The sequence below is a fragment of the Bubalus bubalis genome, chromosome 8 (assembly GCF_019923935.1).
Source record: "Bubalus bubalis isolate 160015118507 breed Murrah chromosome 8, NDDB_SH_1, whole genome shotgun sequence".
NCBI classification, from domain to species: Eukaryota; Metazoa; Chordata; class Mammalia; order Artiodactyla; family Bovidae; genus Bubalus; species Bubalus bubalis.
The window spans coordinates 119187036-119205670 of NC_059164.1; positions in this window are offsets into that span (position 1 = coordinate 119187036).

Sequence of the window (18635 nt, forward strand, 5' to 3'; positions counted from 1 at the left end):
AAAAGCCAGTGACCTTGGCAAAGCTAACATGTCAGTTGCTTCTGTGCACAACTTGAAAAATAACTGAAATTGTGCATGTGATGGTACTGTTAATTTTTATGGAAAAAGTGAAAAAGCAGGGTGACACCAGTAGAAGATATAGATGAGTATCTTCCAGACCTGGGCATCTGGAAATGTCATCCTGGACATCCAGCAAAAGAATTCTTAAATAATCCCAAAGGTGTTGTTGATAACAGCAACTCAAGTTACCTTAAGGAAATTGAAAACATCATACAATGGGAGCAGATATGTGGATCATATAATCAACAAAGGATTAGTATCTGGAATTCCAAGAACTGCTTTTTTTTTCATTTTATCCTCTCCCTTCTCTTGTGAGTTTACTCACTAGCAGAGAGCAGAACTCTGAGAAGCTACACCTTGGAACTACATCTACACCCAGAGAGGGAGTGACCACCCCTTCTCAGAAGTGGAAATCCAGTGGCCCAAACACTGTTTTAAATCAATAAGAAAAGGACTAGTTATGTCCAAAAGCAGCAGCACGTCACAGAAATGTACACAAAAGACATGAATGGGAATGCTTAATGTGATAGCAGAAATCTGGAATGACCACCAACAGGAGAATAGGTAAATTGTCATATATCCAAACCGTGAATTATTTTTAACACCCTAAATTAGGCAAAATGCTGGGCTGGATGAAGCACAACCTGGAATCAAGATTGCTGGGAGAAATATCAATAACCTCAGATGAGCAGATGACACCACCCTAAAGGCAGAATGTGAAGAAAAACTGAAGAGCCTCTTGATGAAAGTGAAAGAGGAGAGTGAAAAAGTTGGCTTAAAACTCAACATTCAAAAAACAAAGAACATGGCCTCTGGTCCTATCACTTCATGGCAAATAGATGGGGAAACAATGGAAACAGTGACAGACTTTATTTTCTTGGGCTCCAAAATCACTGCAGATGGTGACCGCAGCCATGAAATTAAAAGACGCTTACTCCTTGGAAGAAAAGCTATGACAAACCTAGACAGCATATTAAAAAGCAGAGACATCACTTTGCCAACAAAGGTCCATCTAGTCAAAGCTATGGTTTTTCCAGCTTTCATGTATGGATATGAGAGTTGGACTATAAAGAAAGCTGAGAGCTGAAGAATTGATGCTTTTGAACTGTGGTGTTGGAGAAGACTCTTGAGAGTCCCTTGGAGAGCAAGGAGATCAAACCAGTGAATCCTAAAAAATCCATCCTGAATATTCATTGGAAGGACTGATGCTGAAGCTGAAGCTCCAATACTTTGGCCCTCTGATGCGAAGAACTGACTCATTGGAAAAGATCCTGATGCTGGAAAAGATTGAAGGTGGGAGGAGAAGGGGATGACAGAGGATGAGATGGTTCGATGGCATCACCTACTCGATGGACATAAGTTTGAGCAAGCTCCGGGAGTTGGTGATGGACAGGGAAGCCTGGCATGCTGCAGTCCATGGGGTCACAAAAAGTCGGACACAACTGAATGACTGAACTGAACTGAAATTAGGAACCGCAGATGTATGAATTTCAGCAATTTGGTTTTGAGTGCTAAATGAAAATCCCCAAAGAATTAAAAATAAGTAAAACCAAAGCCACACGTATATAGGCTAGAAACACATGCACAGAAAGGCAAGTAGCACAAGATGACACCTAAGGGGAGAGTGGACTGGGGGCTGTTAAGGCTGAGGTAGTTGTTTTATCAAGTCTGCATTTTTATTTTGGGTAGTACTTTTCTGGACGTTTGCTAAATTATTTAAGTAAATTAATTTTAAAAAGTAGGCATTGCATAAACAATAACGAGAATATGTTAGAAACTGAAGGTTCAATTAGAAGAAAAAAAAAACAGGAAAAGGTGATCATGTGATTGAAGTAGTCAAGCAGGGCAAAGTTCACTGAAAAGTGGGAAAACAGTGAAAAGCAGAAAAGTGTGAGCAGGACAGTGTGAGGTGAGTATAAACTTGGCTCTGCTGTTTTGCTGAGGACCAGCCCTGAGACACATGCTCACTCGGGTCAAATTCCAGAGAAGCTGTTTTTCTAAACAACTTTATCTCCTTTTGGGAGGGCTTAAAGTTGCAGGTTCCACCTGCAGAGACACGAGTTCTCTGCCTTGCTCCTTGGGTGTAGGTGGCTATGAAATCCTTGAAAAGGTTAAAGGTTTTCATCTTGGCTGCTTGCCCAGGATTCGCTTTAACGGAACTAGGAAATGGTACTTTCACAGTGTATTTCTGGAAACTTTCATAAGGTAATAAATCAGTAGAAAAATTCACACAGTCTGCTCCCTCATAGCACTTCTGTGATAGACATGGGTTTCCATGAATAGTTCATGTGGAAATTTTAGTCTAAACATGACACTCTCAAGTACTTTACAGAGAAATGACCTCTGTCACTAACGGTGGTGGTTTAGTCTCTAAGTCAGACAGAGGAAGGCAGAAGCTGGGCGAAGGCTTCGTAGCCCGTGGCTGCGGGCCCCCCGTCTCAGCCCGCCTCCTTGGCCAGGTGGGGACCGCCGCACGCGGCTCCAAGCGGCAGGGCCTCAACTCGGCCCACAGCGTCTCAGCCTCGTGTGGACCGTGTGGAGAGTGGCAGGTTTGCAGAGGGTGTGGCCGGTGCTGCCGCTGCCAAGTGGCCTGCTTTGCTGTGGGTAGGTTAGGAGGAACAGCATAGGCCTGCTGGGACGATCTGGAGAAGGAAATGGCAACCCACTCCAGTGTTTTTCCTGGAGAATCCCAGGGACAGGGGAGCCTGGTGGGCTGCCTTCCACGGGGTCACACAGAGTTGGACACGACTGATGAGACTTAGCAGCAGCAGCAGCTGGGATGATCTGTGTCTCTTCCCGCACCATCCACACCCCTGTCAGCTGCTTCAGTGTTTCTAAAGGCCAAGCTCGACGGCAGTTAGGGTGTTCACTTCCCGAATTCGTGTCTCCGTGCTTAGGTTAGATAAACAAGGCAAGAAGCCTTTTTATTCACGTGAAAGGCTTTAAATGTTGGTGTTGCAGCATCCTTTCCAAGCATGCTCATGGTCAATTGCTTTTTCATAAATTTTTGTTTAGCTCTGGTTGAGAAATGACAGAGAGTTACACATGTATAAGTGCATCCACTTTGCAATGAACTACTTGTATATTTTTGGTAGTTTATCTACACTATACTTTCTCTGATTAGGTTGATTGCAATATTACTTTATGCCTCTTCTAGCTAATAAAAACCTGGACTTGCTTGTGTATGCTTTTGATTTTTCTGGTAATTTGTTTTCATTGTCTTTTATAACAGTGTTGCTCTGAATGTCTTGGAAACTAAGAATATAATCAAGTCTCCCACAGGTTGGTTGGGAAGCACTTGGGGGTCCCCATGGCGAGCCCTGAGCCCTAAGCACGTATCCGGGCCAACAGTCCTGTGAAGTGAGCAGGTCCACAATCTGGACCTCTTGATGCAAGACTTAAGAATGTGGAAAATATCCTTTGGGTGCCAATAAGGGAGCCAGGCCTAATAGCTAACAATTTAGCTATAAAACAATTCAGGGAACTTCTGGCTTATCAGTCCAACCACACAGAACTTTATTTTAAAGGAATGAGGCTTACCTGACTTTTAAGAGAGACGCAGATGACATGAAAATAAACTGCTTGCCGAGAATTACCAGAGATGTAAGAAGAAGAGTTTCGGCACCTGACTTACACTGACTGACTGGAGCCTCGCTAAAACACTTCACGGTATATTTCTTGACAGGCCAGTGGCTGGAGGACCCAGCCGGGGTGGCCACAGCCCCCTCTGGGTCAGCAGGAGAGGCCAAGGTCACAGTGCTCAGGTCTCTGGTGGAGAGGGGGCAGATGAGAGTGGTGAAGGGGACCCAGAGTGGCTGCAGAGAGCCTGTGCCACAGAGGAGCAGCTGGGCCAAAAGGGGCGGGAGGGCCGCCGGGGGTCCGGGAGGGCCATGTGAGAGGGGAAGAAGCCCCTTCACCATTGATGTAAATTCTACACGAATTTCAAGTTCACACCACTGTGTCCATTATACAGTCAGTTCAGTGACTCAGTTGTGTCCGACTCTTTGCGACCTCATGGACTGCAGCACGCCAGGCCTCCCTGTCCATCACCAACTCCCGGAGTTTACCCAAACTCATGTCCATTGAGTCAGTGATGCCATCCAACCATCTGATCCTCTGTCATCCCTTTCTCTTCCTGCCTTCAATCTTTCCCAGCATCAGAGTCTTTTCCAATGAGGCAGCTCTTCACATCAGGTGACCTAAGTATTGGAGCTTCAGCTTCAGCATCAGTCCTTTCAATGAATATTCAGGACTGATTTCCTTTAGGATGGACTGGTTGGATATTGCTGTTCAAGGGACTCTCAAGAGTCTTCTCTAACACCACAGTTCAAAAGCATCAATTCTTTAATGCTCAGCTTTCTTTATGGTCCAACTCTCACATTCATATGACTACTGGAAAAACCATAGCCTTGACTAGATAGACCTTTGTCAGCAAAGTGGTGTCTCTGCTTTTTAATATGCTGTCTAGGTTTGTCATAGCTTTTCTTCCAAGAAGCAAGGGTCTTTTAATATCATGGCTGTAGTCACCATCTGCAGTGATTTTGCAGCCCAAGAAAATAAAGTCTGTCACTGTTTTCATTGTTTCCCCATATATTTACCATGAAGTGATGGGACTGGATGCGATGACCTTAGTTTTCTGAATGTTGAGTTTTATGCTAACTTTTCCACTCTCCTCTTTCACTTGCATCAAGAGGCTTTTTAGCTCTTCCTCACTTTCTGCCATAAGGGTGGTGTCATCTGTGTACAAGCATTAAGTAATATTATTCATAAATCTGACCTTTGAGAGGACTGGCAATCATTTAGTCCTGCAAACAAGCTCATCAAATACTGCAGGAGGAAACACAGAAGCATCTGTGCTGGAGATGGGGGCAGCCACAGCCGCATCACAAGATCAAGAACTCCTGTAACTCCCTGTTGTGCCCTGGAGACCGGCTCCATACCCTCCCACCAACAGACCCCGGAAGAAAGCCTGGGAGGCTGGAGGGAGCTGGGATGATCTGAGGGTTATTTTATCCCTCCTAAATGCTTGTTTTGCAGTGAACTACAAAACTGGAACAAGAATCTGTAATTAGACCTTCAGCAATGTCAGGATTTGGATCTGGCTTTTATGTGTGTTCAAAGGTGATAGGCAAGAAGGAAGGTAAAGAAGCACACTTAATATAAGAGTTTTAAAAGAATGGTTCTAGAATTCCTGTGTATGGAAGGCGGGAAAGACTGCCTCTTTTTTTTAGAGCTGGGAGGCGCCCTGGTGAGAGCAAGCCTCCTTCTTGCACAGGTTTGGGGACAGAGAGGGCAAGAAACTTTCTAATGTCACACAACCTGTGTTAAAGCAGGGGCCAGCAGCCAGGCCAGAATTTTCTCCATTGAACTGCACTGGTTTAGACATCTGCTTTTTAAAAATGACAGTTTGAAAGCAGCCCCCACACCCATTCCAACAAGTTTATTAATGTCCCTTCTCTGAGTGCCTCTTCTCATAAAGTGCTTGACCAGCAGCACATTTCTCCTTGGATGTCCTTGGGAACCAGGCCTAGGGACAAACTGTGGAGTTCATCCTCATCCGCCCGCAGGCTGGGATGTGTGTGCTGCGCTCACGTCCGCTAACGGGGAGGCCACCGGGGCTCCCAGCCCTCAGGGCCGCGAGCCACGCGTGACCACACCACCAATAGCAGACGGGCCACATTTGCACATAAAGACCTCAGGGCACTTGCAGAGGGTCACCTGTCCAGCCAGGGATGCTGGCATCCCCAGCCTGTTGTACAGAAAGATGATGCAAAATGAAGGCTCCATGGAGCTGGGCATGGGTCACCTCTCCTGTGGGTTTATGATAAATTTTCTCTCTTTAAGGGACTTCCTTACAGAGTGTCTTTAAGGCACTTCCAGTTAGACCATCATCTCTGAGGGACTGGGTTCAATTCCAATTTTCTTACTAGTTTCTTTCTTTAAGAGTTACGGGGATTCTGACATGCAGTGACTTGAGAGAATCCAGAGTAAAAGATTTGTGCTCCCAGGCCTTTCAATGCTCCCTGGAGTCCTGGAGGTGCCGCCGGCTACCCAGACGCCATCTGATGGTCTGTGTATCTGGATGGAACAAGGACGGAGCCACACAGGCACGCACTTGCCCAAGGCCACATCAGACAATTGCAAACACTGGTGCTTTTCCCGTATTTGATCTCCAAAGAGCCTCTGAAATTTGAATCTATACTACAAATTCTGTCATGAGAATAGACACCAGCTAAATCCTCAAAGGGTTTGCAGTTAATCAGGGAGGATAAATAGCAATCTCAGGACCTGGGGTCTGGGGAAAGCCTTCTAGAAGAGCCAGCATTAAGCTGAGACCCAAGCAACGATAGGGACTTAGACAAGATTGTTGCAGACAGCAGCAGGGCCCTGCTGCAGCCTGGAGGAGGAGGGGGGATCTGAGAGCTGGAAGCAGCCGTGATGCTGGGACGTGGGTGGGGGGGAGAAGGCGGGAGGGGCCTGGGGGCAAGACCGAGAATGTGCACTCTGTGCAGGGAAATAGGGGCCCTGGGGAAGGGGAACCAGATGGGACCATGCAGCCGTCCTGGCGAGAAGATGGTGCTGTCAGGGGTGGGAAGAAACAGCCAGATGAGAGTAGCATCCCAGGTTGCACACAGCGGAACGGGTGACGAACTGCAATTCTGGGACCAGCGAGCGGGCTCTGTCACTGAAGTAGGGTCAGGAAAGAGGCCGGGCAGCACTGCTTGAGGCGGCGCTTCTCCGAGGGTCCTGCATTCCTGACGTCCGGAACCCTGGGGATGCTCGTGAAGATGCTGATTTTTCTGCTCTAAAGCAGGAAGAGGTGACAGTGGAGACCCGGAGTCCTGGTCAGGCAAGTGGTGAGCACACCAGCAGTGTGTGGGCTGTGGAAGCTGCCAGGAGTTCATTCACCCCAGAGACTGAGGTGTGTCCACTGGATTTGCCAGCATGAAACCGTCCTCCACATCCCTGGCAAGGTCGGACTCAAAGGAGGGGTACAAACACAGGCCAGGCCAACTGGTTCAGGAGGTGCATTCAAGATGCCGTAATGCAGACTGAGTCTGGAGGATGTTTTCATGACCCTTGGCGGGAGTATCAGCAGCTGGAGGAGACGCGAGGCCTGAGCAACATCAGGGTTTGGGTTTCTGTTTGTTTTTAGGGTGAGAGAAACTTGAATCCTGGTGGGAAGGAGCTCATAGAGAAACAGAGGTTGGATCTGGTTGGCCAAGTAAGTCCTTTAGAAGGACAGGGTCCCCCACACAGGGGGAGAACAGTTTCATACAGCAGAGGAATCAGAATTGCTCAGTGCTCATCCAGGTTCCTCTTGAACACTTCTGTGCCGAGAAACATCTGATGCCTTTCAACCAAAGGTGACCCTTTTGATAGTTCTGAGTGAGCCAAAATTCCTTCTTGAATTTTCTCTTAACAGTCCTAATTTAACCCTGGGGCCTCTAGAATAGACACAGTCCTCCTTCCACATTGTGGAAATTCACATACCGTATTTCCCCACGTCTTCCCCTTAATGCCCTAAATCCCTTTACTGCTGGCCGTTCTGTGCCCTCACTGGGCACCCAGAGCTCAACGTCCTGCCGAGTCTCACTGGCTTCTTCACCACAAAGCTGACACTCCCGACCTCTCCCTGGAGAGGTGCGTTGTTTCTGCTTTTGCATGTGTAACTCCAAATGTCAGTTTAATATTTGATTACTATAAAATAGTGAACAAAAGCAAGGAAAATTAGGGCCTCCGCTCCAAAATTTGAATGGTAGTAAGAGACTTCAGTGACTCTGGACTCACTCAGAATACATTTTCCAAGCTTGTTTACTTCGTTTTTCAGAATGTAAGTGAATGTAAGTGATATTAAGATTAAACTATACACTATGATTTGGCAGCAAAGCATTGTTGATAGAAAAAGCTTTATTCTAAGTATGTGTTTTAAAAGACATCAAAAGGGGCTACAAGTGAACTTTAACAGTCCACCTCTCCGTTTTTGCATATTTCCAGATGTTGATCCCAGAAGAGAAGATTAATTAATTTGGCCCCGAGAAAGTATGGTTAGTTTGGTTTAAATCTATTTCACAGATGGGCCAGGGTAGAAAAACCAGAGGGCTCGAAGGGACAGGAGACTGCGGAGGGTTGTGATTTGGCTTCATCCTCTACTCGCAGTCTACAGGAAACCATGAAGAGCAAGTATCTCCCTCTTCTCTGAAATCTCCAACGCCCTCCGGACCTTAAGCACGTGGCTCTTTGCCTGAGGCCTGAGCTGACACCACTGGTAACTGTATTCGCCACAGGGACCACTTTTCCTGTTGTGGGCATTCTCTTATTTTTGACTGTCCAGCATTCATCCCTTTCGAGGGTGTCAGACCCTGACTGCCTTTGGGAAAACATCTATTCTCTGCAAATTCCAGGACTGAGGGGACCCAGCCCTTGCCATTCAAGGGTTGCATCCCCCAGGCTGGGAGCACGTGGTGCTGGGGGACCCAGGAGACCTCCCTCCTGACTCTGCACCGGCCCACAGGCCAGGGGACACTCCTAGTTTCTGCCACAGGTGTTTAGACAGTGTCTGTGAGCCTGAGCTGAGGGCGGAGCTAAGACAGCAGAAGAGAACGGGGGACAGACAGACTGAGGCTTGATTTCGTCGTCACCCACAATCTCTCATGCTGCCAGACTTCTCAGCTCTGTGCATCTCAATCTCAGCTCGGATCAACTGGATTTAGCTTGATCGCTATCATCTGCTGCAGAAGTGTCTGGACTGCGTATTCTGCTCTGCGTTCATGCCGTGGGTCTGGGCTCCAAGCTCCCCCACATACACGTCCCCTGGCCCCTGGATGTCATGGCTAGCGATGCTCTTCTGATGTCAACCTTGGCTACTCCTCAGCCTACAGCTTGTATCCCCGTTGGCCTCCGTCTAATTCTGGCTGCTCTGGGTAACAATCAACATGATCCAAGTTTAGCTGGTGTTACTGCTCTGTTGCCCGGGGAACTACAGGCAGAACTACACAGCTGCCTTGAGCAAAGTATTCTCATGTCTCTCAGAACCAACAGAAATTCTTTCTAATTTCTTAACTGAAATAATCATGGATGGAGACGTGCAAACATCAGTTAAAGGCAGCTATTCTGAACAAGTGTTCTCTAACAGGCTGACCATATTCTCGTTGTGCATTAGCCTCCCTTGGTTCTGGCCTCTGTATTTGCCACCCCAGGCCCTCGGCTCCAGTCTAGTTAAGTCAGGGGTCAATGCTGCATCATTGAGAAATCAAGAAGTATTCCATCTGCTGCCACACTCCTGCTCAAGAGCTCTACATGTGCCCAGTAAGGGCCAAGTTCAGCTGAGCTTCTGCTGCGTTAGGCAGTTATGCTTGGGTTCACAGCTTCTGCCTGAGTTCAGAGGTCCTGCTGGACTTGAAGGTCCTTCACACCTGCCTCTATCCTCAGTTTCCACCTTTCCTCTATCCCCAGCTTTCGTTGGATGGTCTCCCCCACTATTTTCACCTCTCACCCCCAACCACACCCTTGAAAACTGGATAAAATTGGTTTCTTCCCATTTCCTCAAATGAAGCTGGAACCGACACAAGCCTTGAAGATTAGACCCTAAAATCCTTGTGCTGAACATGACTGCCTGGTTTTAGGAATTAGAACTAGGGGTGCAGAAAGGAGAGGCAGTGACTCCAGATGGTGGGCCTGGAGACCGCCTGCCTCGGGAAGACTGGAGGGGACTCTCCAGGAGCCAGTGGACTCTCCTGGCCAGTGGCAGGTGGCAGTGGCAGGACTGGGCCACACTTCATGGGGCCTTGAATCGCCAGGTGCAGACCAGAAGTGGTTTCAATGCAGGATTTGTATCAGTGTATGTGAGGAAAGTGTCATCTTTTGGTGACATAATTACTATCTGCAAGGGCGTGTGCAATGTGGGGCTCAGATCCACCATGAGATAATATTTCATATACAACTTAAATTGCCATTTTGTCCCCAGGTGTCTGTTTTCAATCTAAAGATTAGGTTGACCTTGAGACACTTTCTTGAACCAGTTAACGGAAAGTGAGAAAGATGGAGTATGACCTTGAAGTATGACTTTTCCTCTCTGTATTCCTTATCTTTGCTTCGAAGGAAGCTGAGTGTAACTATCAATGGTTACAACATTAACAATCTTTTTCAGACATTTAAAAGATGGGATTCTCCTTGGATTTAGTAGTCCTTAGTCAGTTAGACCTGGGTACACAACTCAGGAGCAATGATTGCACAAGAACTCAGAAGTGTTTTCTATTATTAATTCTAAGTTGATATATGTCTGAGGATAGGCTCAATTCGAAGTCAATCTAGACTCAAAAAGCTAATAGCTGGCATCTTTGGAGGAAATTCTTACTCTTGAACTGGCCAAGGGTAGAATTATTCTCTCTGAAGAACAAAAAAGGAAAACTATTATCCCTGCATCGTGACTAATTTAAGTGGGGAGTTGGCTTTTTGAAGAACTATTATCCATGGAGAGTTGAAGGTGCATGGAAATGAAAGACCTAAATGTAACATCATGGGGCCTCCAGGTGTCGCAGTGGTCTTTTCATCTTTGAAGTGAGCAGGAATGAAATGCAGGCTGCATTTTCCAAACCTGCAAGCCTGTACTCTCCGAGGAGTGGTTCCTGTCTGCGTGTGCAGTGGTAGCGATGGACCAGCAGTTAAAAGAGTGTCCCTGGTCTGAAATGCAAAGGTGGGAGTGGACCCATTGTCGCAGAAGTCTAACTGTTGATAAAGGAAGTCTCTGTCACTCAGGTGGCATCAGGCCTGTGTTATCCTGGAAGCCCCAGACTGCTTTGGGCTGTTGCTATTGGAACAGTCCTGTTCTGGGGGGACAAGTAGGCTTCGTTAGTCATGGATAGCTGTGCATGGACCTTTGGCCTGTCTCTGATTCACCCTTCTTTGGAGAAGATGAGGACACGAAAGCCCATAGACGTTTACATCCTATTTTCTATTTAATTATCAAGATATTCCTGGAGATCCATGGTTTTAAACCTTAGAAAAAGTTCATGATCCGTGGTCCATTTGAAGTCACTCTGCCAGGCATCTGCTATTGCTGGTGGCTGACAGCACTGGGAAACCTGCTGATTGTTCCGGAGGGACCACAAGCAAGCCATCGTCTGCACTCTCAGGAGGCTGAGTGGGGGCCCGCGGACCCTCACAGAGCATGTGCTCCATGCCCCAACCCCACCGCCTGGGGGTTGGGAAAGCCTGGGAAGTGGGGGCCCCTCTGGGGTGAACATTTGTTTCAGGGGGTTGGGGCTCTAGCTTCTGTGACCAGCATAAGGGCCTCTGTCTCTGATTCCACCTCCAGGGTGAAAATAATCTCCTGGAAGTCTTCAGAGAGGTGCATTTTCCACGATCATCTGTCAGCTGTAGGAGTTAAATCGGCTCTTTCTCTTCACCTCCGGTCCCAACAAAACTGACCCCTCTTTCTGCAGACACAGAGGTGCTGACTGGGCCCAGCACTTGGGAGAAGTGTGGGATGCTGTGCCCCGTGACTTCTCAAAGAGAAAATCACTTTTTACATCACTTTAGCCTCTTACAGCCCAGTGAAGAGGGTAATTCGTGCCATATTCTCGGATGGAAGGTAAAGGAAACTGCATTAAAGTCGGATGATGAGGGACTGGAGGCACACTAGTGTACAACTTCACACCCTGAAGCTGCCAGACTCCTGACAGGTGGTGCGTTTCAGTTTTCATATTTTCCCAAAACAAATCCTGTTTTTTAAATGCAGCTTTAGCTATGATATCTCAAACAAAGAAAGCTGGCACACATCTATGAGGAGGTGCTTCCGCACACCTCTGGCACCGGCTGCAGACGGGCCCTGGACTGTGCGCCGTCCGTGCCTGGCTCGCATCGTGGGACTCACTCTTACAACCTGAGTGATGAGGCTCAGCGTGCGGAGGGGGTGTTCGTCCAGTTGATAGCTTCTTTGTTTTCCTGCTTCTTCAGGACTTCTGTTTTTGCTACTTTTCTACAAGTTTAGTGGTCCTAACTACACACATTGTAGTAGGTAACCGCTTTTCACCAGGTAAGTGTGCATTAGTTTAAAATTCACACATGTGGATTAAACAATGCTCCCAGAATGGTGGAGTAAAGGCCTTGAAAATCTGTTCTTCCATAAAAACAATGAGAACACTGGCAAAATTGTCAAAATAAACTTTTTCAGCAGTTTAGAAATTAACTAGAGCCTTGCAGCGACACAAGGAATTTTAAAAAATTAATTAATTATTTTTAACTGGAGGATAATTAATTTACAATATTGTAGTGGTTTTTGCCATACATTGGCATGAGTCAGCCATGGGTGTCCATGTGTTCTCCGTCCTGAACCCCCCTCCCACCTCCCTCCCCATCCCATCCTTCAGGGTCATTCCAGTGCACCAACAAGGAATTTTTACTCAAGAAAAATGGCTGTGTCTTGGTGAGATCTTTGTGGCGCTGTAACTTTCCCCGTTCTGGCCCTTCTGCCCCAGCTTGGCTGTGATGTTGAAACCTCCAGCCTCACAGTGAGGGCAGCTGTGTAGCTACCAGAGGGCCCAGAAGTCTTTGAAGCTCCCCAGACCCTGTGCCCAGATCAGCACACTATTTGGCAAGCCTGGCAGTTCTCTGGAAACCTCCACTCAAGGACTTGTCTTTATTTGACCTGACTCAGAGCTTACTCAGTGTAAACAGTCCTTCCCTGGGGGGTTTGTTGGAAAAAGTCAGTGGCAATTATTTAATATAACAGCCACACGGAGCAGCAATAGCATTTGGGCAAACAAGAGAATGACCAAAACAACAGAAGGAAAGTCTAAGGAATAATGTGTCCACAGGGGTTTTGGAAAGCTCCAACACATCCTGGGAATACAGCATGTCACCCACACAATGCCCAGGAAAAGCCTGGGCAGGCCCAGTTCTCTCACTTCATGGCCGCCTCCTCCATGGGCAGGAGGTGATGGGTGAGCCCATGTTGTAATCCGCCTGCCAGGGCATCAGCACAGCACACACAAGGCCCACAGCAAAGGCCGGGAGACCTACTGCTCGAGACTGTCTGGGAAATTTCAGCTCTGTCATTAGCAGCAAACAGAGACGTCAGTGCCCACATGTAACAGAGAATGGACTTACGTAATGAATTTGCAAGTGGAAGTTGCTTGGGCATGTCTGACTCTTTGCGACCCCATGGACTGTAACGTGCCAGGCTTCTTTGTCCAGGGAATTCTCCAGGCCAGAACACTGGAAAGGGTAGCTGTTCCCTTCACCAGGGGATCTTCCCAACTCAGGGATCGAACCCAGGTCTCCCACATTGCAGGCAGATTCTTTACCAGCTGAGACACAAGGGAAGCCCAGATGATGAATTTAGGAAAGTCAAAAACAACAGTAACAACAAGCAAAACAAGGACTCCTTTGGAGCAGTGGAATGGTCTCACTTCCTGAACTGCCATATTTTGTTAGGAAAAAAAACAGCAAAAATAGTTTTCAACAAAAATTTTGGGATATCCAAAAACAGGAAAGTTTGGCCCAAAACAGAAAAGAATTGCCAGTATAAATTCTCCCTGAGTAATCTGAGACATTGAATTCAACAGGCAAAGACATTAAATTAGTTGCAGTGACTATGTCTAGGAACTAATATTATGCCTGGCTTGGAGTCTAAAGAACTAAAGAAGAGCGTAAGAGTGAGGTTACACAAAATAGATAATATTAATAACAGATCATAGTTATACAACAGTACCAAAGAGAACTTATAAAGTTGAGAAATAGGACTAAAATGGAAAAATTCAATGCAGGAGCTCAACAACAGTTTGGGCTGGCAGAAGAAAGAGACAGAGAACTTGAAGATAAGTCAAGTGAGACGATCTAGTCTCACTTACTCAAGTGAGAAAAACAAGGAAACAGAAAGAAAGAAAAATAAACCCCAACATATACATGATAGAAGCCTCAAGGAGAGGCGAGACAGAAAGGGGTAGAGAGAAAATTTAAGGAAGTAATGTCCCAAACGTCCCAAATTTGATGAAAAACATTAGTCTACACATCTATAAAGCACAAATAAATTCCAAGAAAGAAAAATTTGAGGTGATTTACACCTAAAAAGGTAAAACTATCAAAAGTCACAGAGAATATTGGAGGCAGCAGGACAGAAGGGACTCATTGTGAACAATGTATCCACAATAATAGTAAAGCTGATTTTTCATCAGAAACCATATCGGCCACAGAACAGTGGGACGACATATTCAAAGTACTGAAAGACTCTTCAGGGGAAGAGCCAAAAGCAGGAATTCAAGCAAGGGTTGGTGTTCATTATAGCTCTATGTGTGCTCAGGTGCTTCCGTGTCCAACTCTTGGCAACATCATGGACTGTAGCCCACCAGGCTCCTCTGCCCATGGAATTTTCCAGGCAAGAGTACCAGAGTGGGTTGCCATTTCCCACTCCAGGGAATCTTCCCCACCCAGGGATTGAACCCACGTCTCTTTCATCTCCTGTGTGAGCAGGCAGGTTCTTCACCACGGGTGTCACTTGGGAAGCCTCATAGCTCTATAAGTGGAAGTGGAAGTTGCTCGGTCGCGTCCGACTCTTTGTGACCCCATGGACTGGAATTCTCCAGGCCAGAATACTGGAGTGGGCAGCCTTTCCCTTCTCCAGGGGATCTTACACAACTGCCAAAATGTAAAAACAACTCAAATGTCCATCAAGAGATGGATGGATAAATAAAATGCCGTCTATTCATATAATGGAATTTTTATATGGCTAGACAAAAGAAGGAAGTCCTGACATACTACACAGATGGACCGTGAAAACTTTATGCTGAGAAGTCAGACACAAAGGACCACATATTCCGTGATTCCATTTTCCTCGTCCAGAAAAGGCAGATCCTCAGAGACAGAAAGCAGAACAGTGGTTCCAGGAGCTGGAGGTGGGGGAGGGAGTGGGGAGCGTGTGCCGAGGCTTAGGGATTTCTCTGGGGGCCGTGATGCAACCTGCCTGGTTAGAAGTGCTGACAGTGGCAAAACCATGCAAATGTACTTCAGCTGAGTGAACCGCACACTTTAAAAGTGTGAATTTTAGATTTTAAGAATGGAATTAAGTCTGGAAAGTATATCTGACCTGAGATTCTATAATTCAAAGGAGACACAAATATTGTCTTTCTCTACAAACTGTAGAAAACCGAGAACAATTTATCTAAGTTCTTGACCAAAACCTCAACCATACAGAACACAGTGGAGAAAAAAGACCCAACTGCAGCCTTCAGTGCTCACTCAGGCCCACGGACTCGGCTCGTCAGGGCGCTCTCAGTCCTCACTCTACTCTGCATGACAGTCAACAAGTCTGGGGATCTAGTCTTCCAGCAATAAGAAATTTTAGGATAATAAATAAAATAGTAGATGTTATATGATAATTGCATCTCAGTAAACAAGAATGTTGCAAGTTTATCTTCCATGCTGTTGCTGTTCAGTCGCTCAGTTGTGTCTGACTCTTTGCAACCCCACAGACTGCAGCACGCCAGGCCTCCCTGTCCTTAACTATCTCCTGGAGTTTGCTCAAACTCATGTCCATTGAGTTGGTGATGCCATCCAACCATCTCATCCTCTGTCGTCCCCTTCTCCTCCTACCTTCAATCTTTCCCAACGTCAGGGTCTTTTCAAATGAGTCACTTCTTCCCATCAGGTGGCCAAAGTGTTGGAGATTCAGCTTCAACATCAGCTCCTCCAATGAATATTCAGGACTGATTTCCTTTAAGATGGACTGGTTCAATCTCTTTGCTGCCCAGGGCATTCTCAAGAGTTTTCTGCAACACCACAGTTTCTAAGTGTCAATTCTTTGGCGCTCAGTCTTCTTTATGGCCCAACTCTCACATCCATACGTGACCACTGGAAAAGCCATAGCTTTGACTAGACTGAACTTTGTTGGCAAAATAATGTCTCTGCTTTTTAATACACTGTCTAGGTTTGTCATAGTTTTTCTTCCAAGGAGCAAGCGTTTTTTAATTTCATGGCTGAAATCAGTACCCACAGTAATTTTGGAGCCCAAGAAAATAAAGTCTGTCACTGTCTCCACCGTTTCCCCATCTATTTGCCATGAAGTGATGGGACCAGATGCCATGATCTTAGTTTTTTGAATGTTGAGCTTTAAGCCAACTTTTTCACTCTCCTCTTTCTCTTTCATCAAGAGGCTCTTCAGTTTTGCTTCACATTCTGCCATTAGGGTGGTGTCATCTGCATATCTGAGGTTATTGATATCTTCCATAATGACTATCAATGTAAAATATACACCCCATTAATAGAGCACCTATTTCATCAGATCACCATCAGCTCTGGGTATTGTCTTACTCTTTAGTCTTTGCCAATCTGAAAGTTATAAAATAATATATTATTAGCTCAAATTCACTTATTTGGTTGAAATAAAGTTGGCACTTTTTTTCCATGTTCACTGATCAGTGTTTCTTTTTCTAATTATTCATTCATATTTGCTGCCATTTTTATCTTACTCATCATATTGTTTTACTCATTTGTAAAGATTCTTAAATTATTAATTTTACATCTTTGACTGTCATACAGGCTGCTGCTGCTGCTGCTAAGTTGCTTCAGTCATGTCCGACTCTGTGTGACCCCATAGATGGCAGCCCACCAGGCTCCCCCGTCCCTGGGTTTCTCCAGGCAAGAATACTGGAGTGGGTTGCCATTTCCTTCTCCAATGCATGAAAGTGAAAAGTGAAAGTGAAGTCACTCAGTTGTGTCCGACCCTCAGCGACCCCATGGACTGCAGCCTACCAGGCTCCTCCGTCCATGGGATTTTCCAGGCAAGAGTACTGGAGTGGGGTGCCATTGCCTTCTCCGCATATAGGCTGCACTTTTTCTCATATTTTTCTTGTATCAAGTGCATGTCACTAGTTTCTTTGTCACATTTATTAGTTTTTCCATTGTAACTTAATCTTGGTATAATATTTAGACTTTTCATTTTTAATGATTGTAAGACATTCTCCTCTACATTCCTCTTATAGAATTATGAATTTAAGCATTACCCGTTCCCTCTGAATCTGAAAGAACTACAAAATTATGAGTCTTGCTGGGGGATGGAAAAATTATAGATATCTGGCAATGTTTCCTCCTAATTCACTTGATGCACAATATGTAATTTTAGTTTTAAGTCTTGACAACTGCATAATAGTCAATGCCTGCTGTTTTCTAATTTAAACAAAGAAATCCTATCAAAGAGAAGTTGTCAAGGTTACAAAGAGGCTACTTCTTATAAGCTCTAATAGTTTTAGCACAATATTCAAATATGTAGTGAATTACTGCTTGCACATAAGCAGGTAAGTTTATGTGCAGATAAGTAAGAACTTTGGAGATTCAAGAAGCACATTTCCTATCATTATTGTTCAGTCACTCAGTCGTGTCTGACTCTGCAACCCCATGGACTGCAGCACGCCTGGCTTCCCTGTCCATCACCAACTCCCGGAGCTTGCTCAAACTCATGTCCACTGAGTCGGTGATGCCATCCAACCATCTCATCCTCTCATCCCTTTCTCTTCCCGCCTTCAATCTTTCTGAGAATCAAGGTCTTTTACAATGAGTCAGCTTTTCACATTAGGTGGTCAAAGTACTGGAGCCTCAGCTTCAGCATCAGTCCTTCCAATGAACACTCAGGACTGATCTCCTTTAGGATGGACTGGTTGGATCTCCTTGCAGTCCAAGGGACTCTCAAGAGTCTTCTCCAACACCACAGTTCAAAAGCATCAATGCTTTGCTGTTCAGCCTTCTTTATGGTCCAACTCTCACATTCACACATGGTGGTGGTTTAGTTGCTAAGTCGTGTTTGACTCTTGCAACCCCATAGACTGTAGTCAGCCAGGCTTCTCTGTCCATGGGATTCTCCAGGTAAGAATACTGGAGTGGGTTGCCATTTCCTCCTCCATATGTGACTCCATACATCCATACATGACTACTGGAAAAACCATAGCTTTGACTATATGGACCTTTGTTGACAAAGTAATGTCTCTGCTTTTTAATACACCATCTAGGTTTGTCATAGCTTTTTTCCCAAGGGGCTTCCTATGCACTTCCTATACAGAATCACATATAAATGATATAGAGACTTCCAATTTTCTTTAAGAGTTGAACATTACTTGATATATCTTAATTTATATGAGAGTCACCACAAATTCTCTCTCTGCAGTAATGGGTGAAAGTTGTAAAGCCTATTTCTCTTTCTGTTGGGTACCTCACCTACCAAATGGGATGAGTTTCCTCTTTGCTGTAGATACATATTAAAATCTGTTAATGTAAAAAGAAAGTATCACATCAAAATACAACTTAAGAGTTCATTTGGTTTTTAAGAATACTTACTTATGAGATTTACTCTTTATATTCTGAGTGCTATATGTGACTAAACTATAATAAAGTCCCCTAGGATTCAGTCTCTACTTCTACTTTTGAGTGCTGAAAAATAATGGCAATACTTTCTACAGTGTCAGTTTCAAGATGCTAATAGTATACTCTGAATAGTCATAATTTTGGATAAGAAATAAAAAGTTACAAATCTATTCATATTTGTATTGAAATAATATTTTTAATATTTAAAATCTCTTATTAATAAG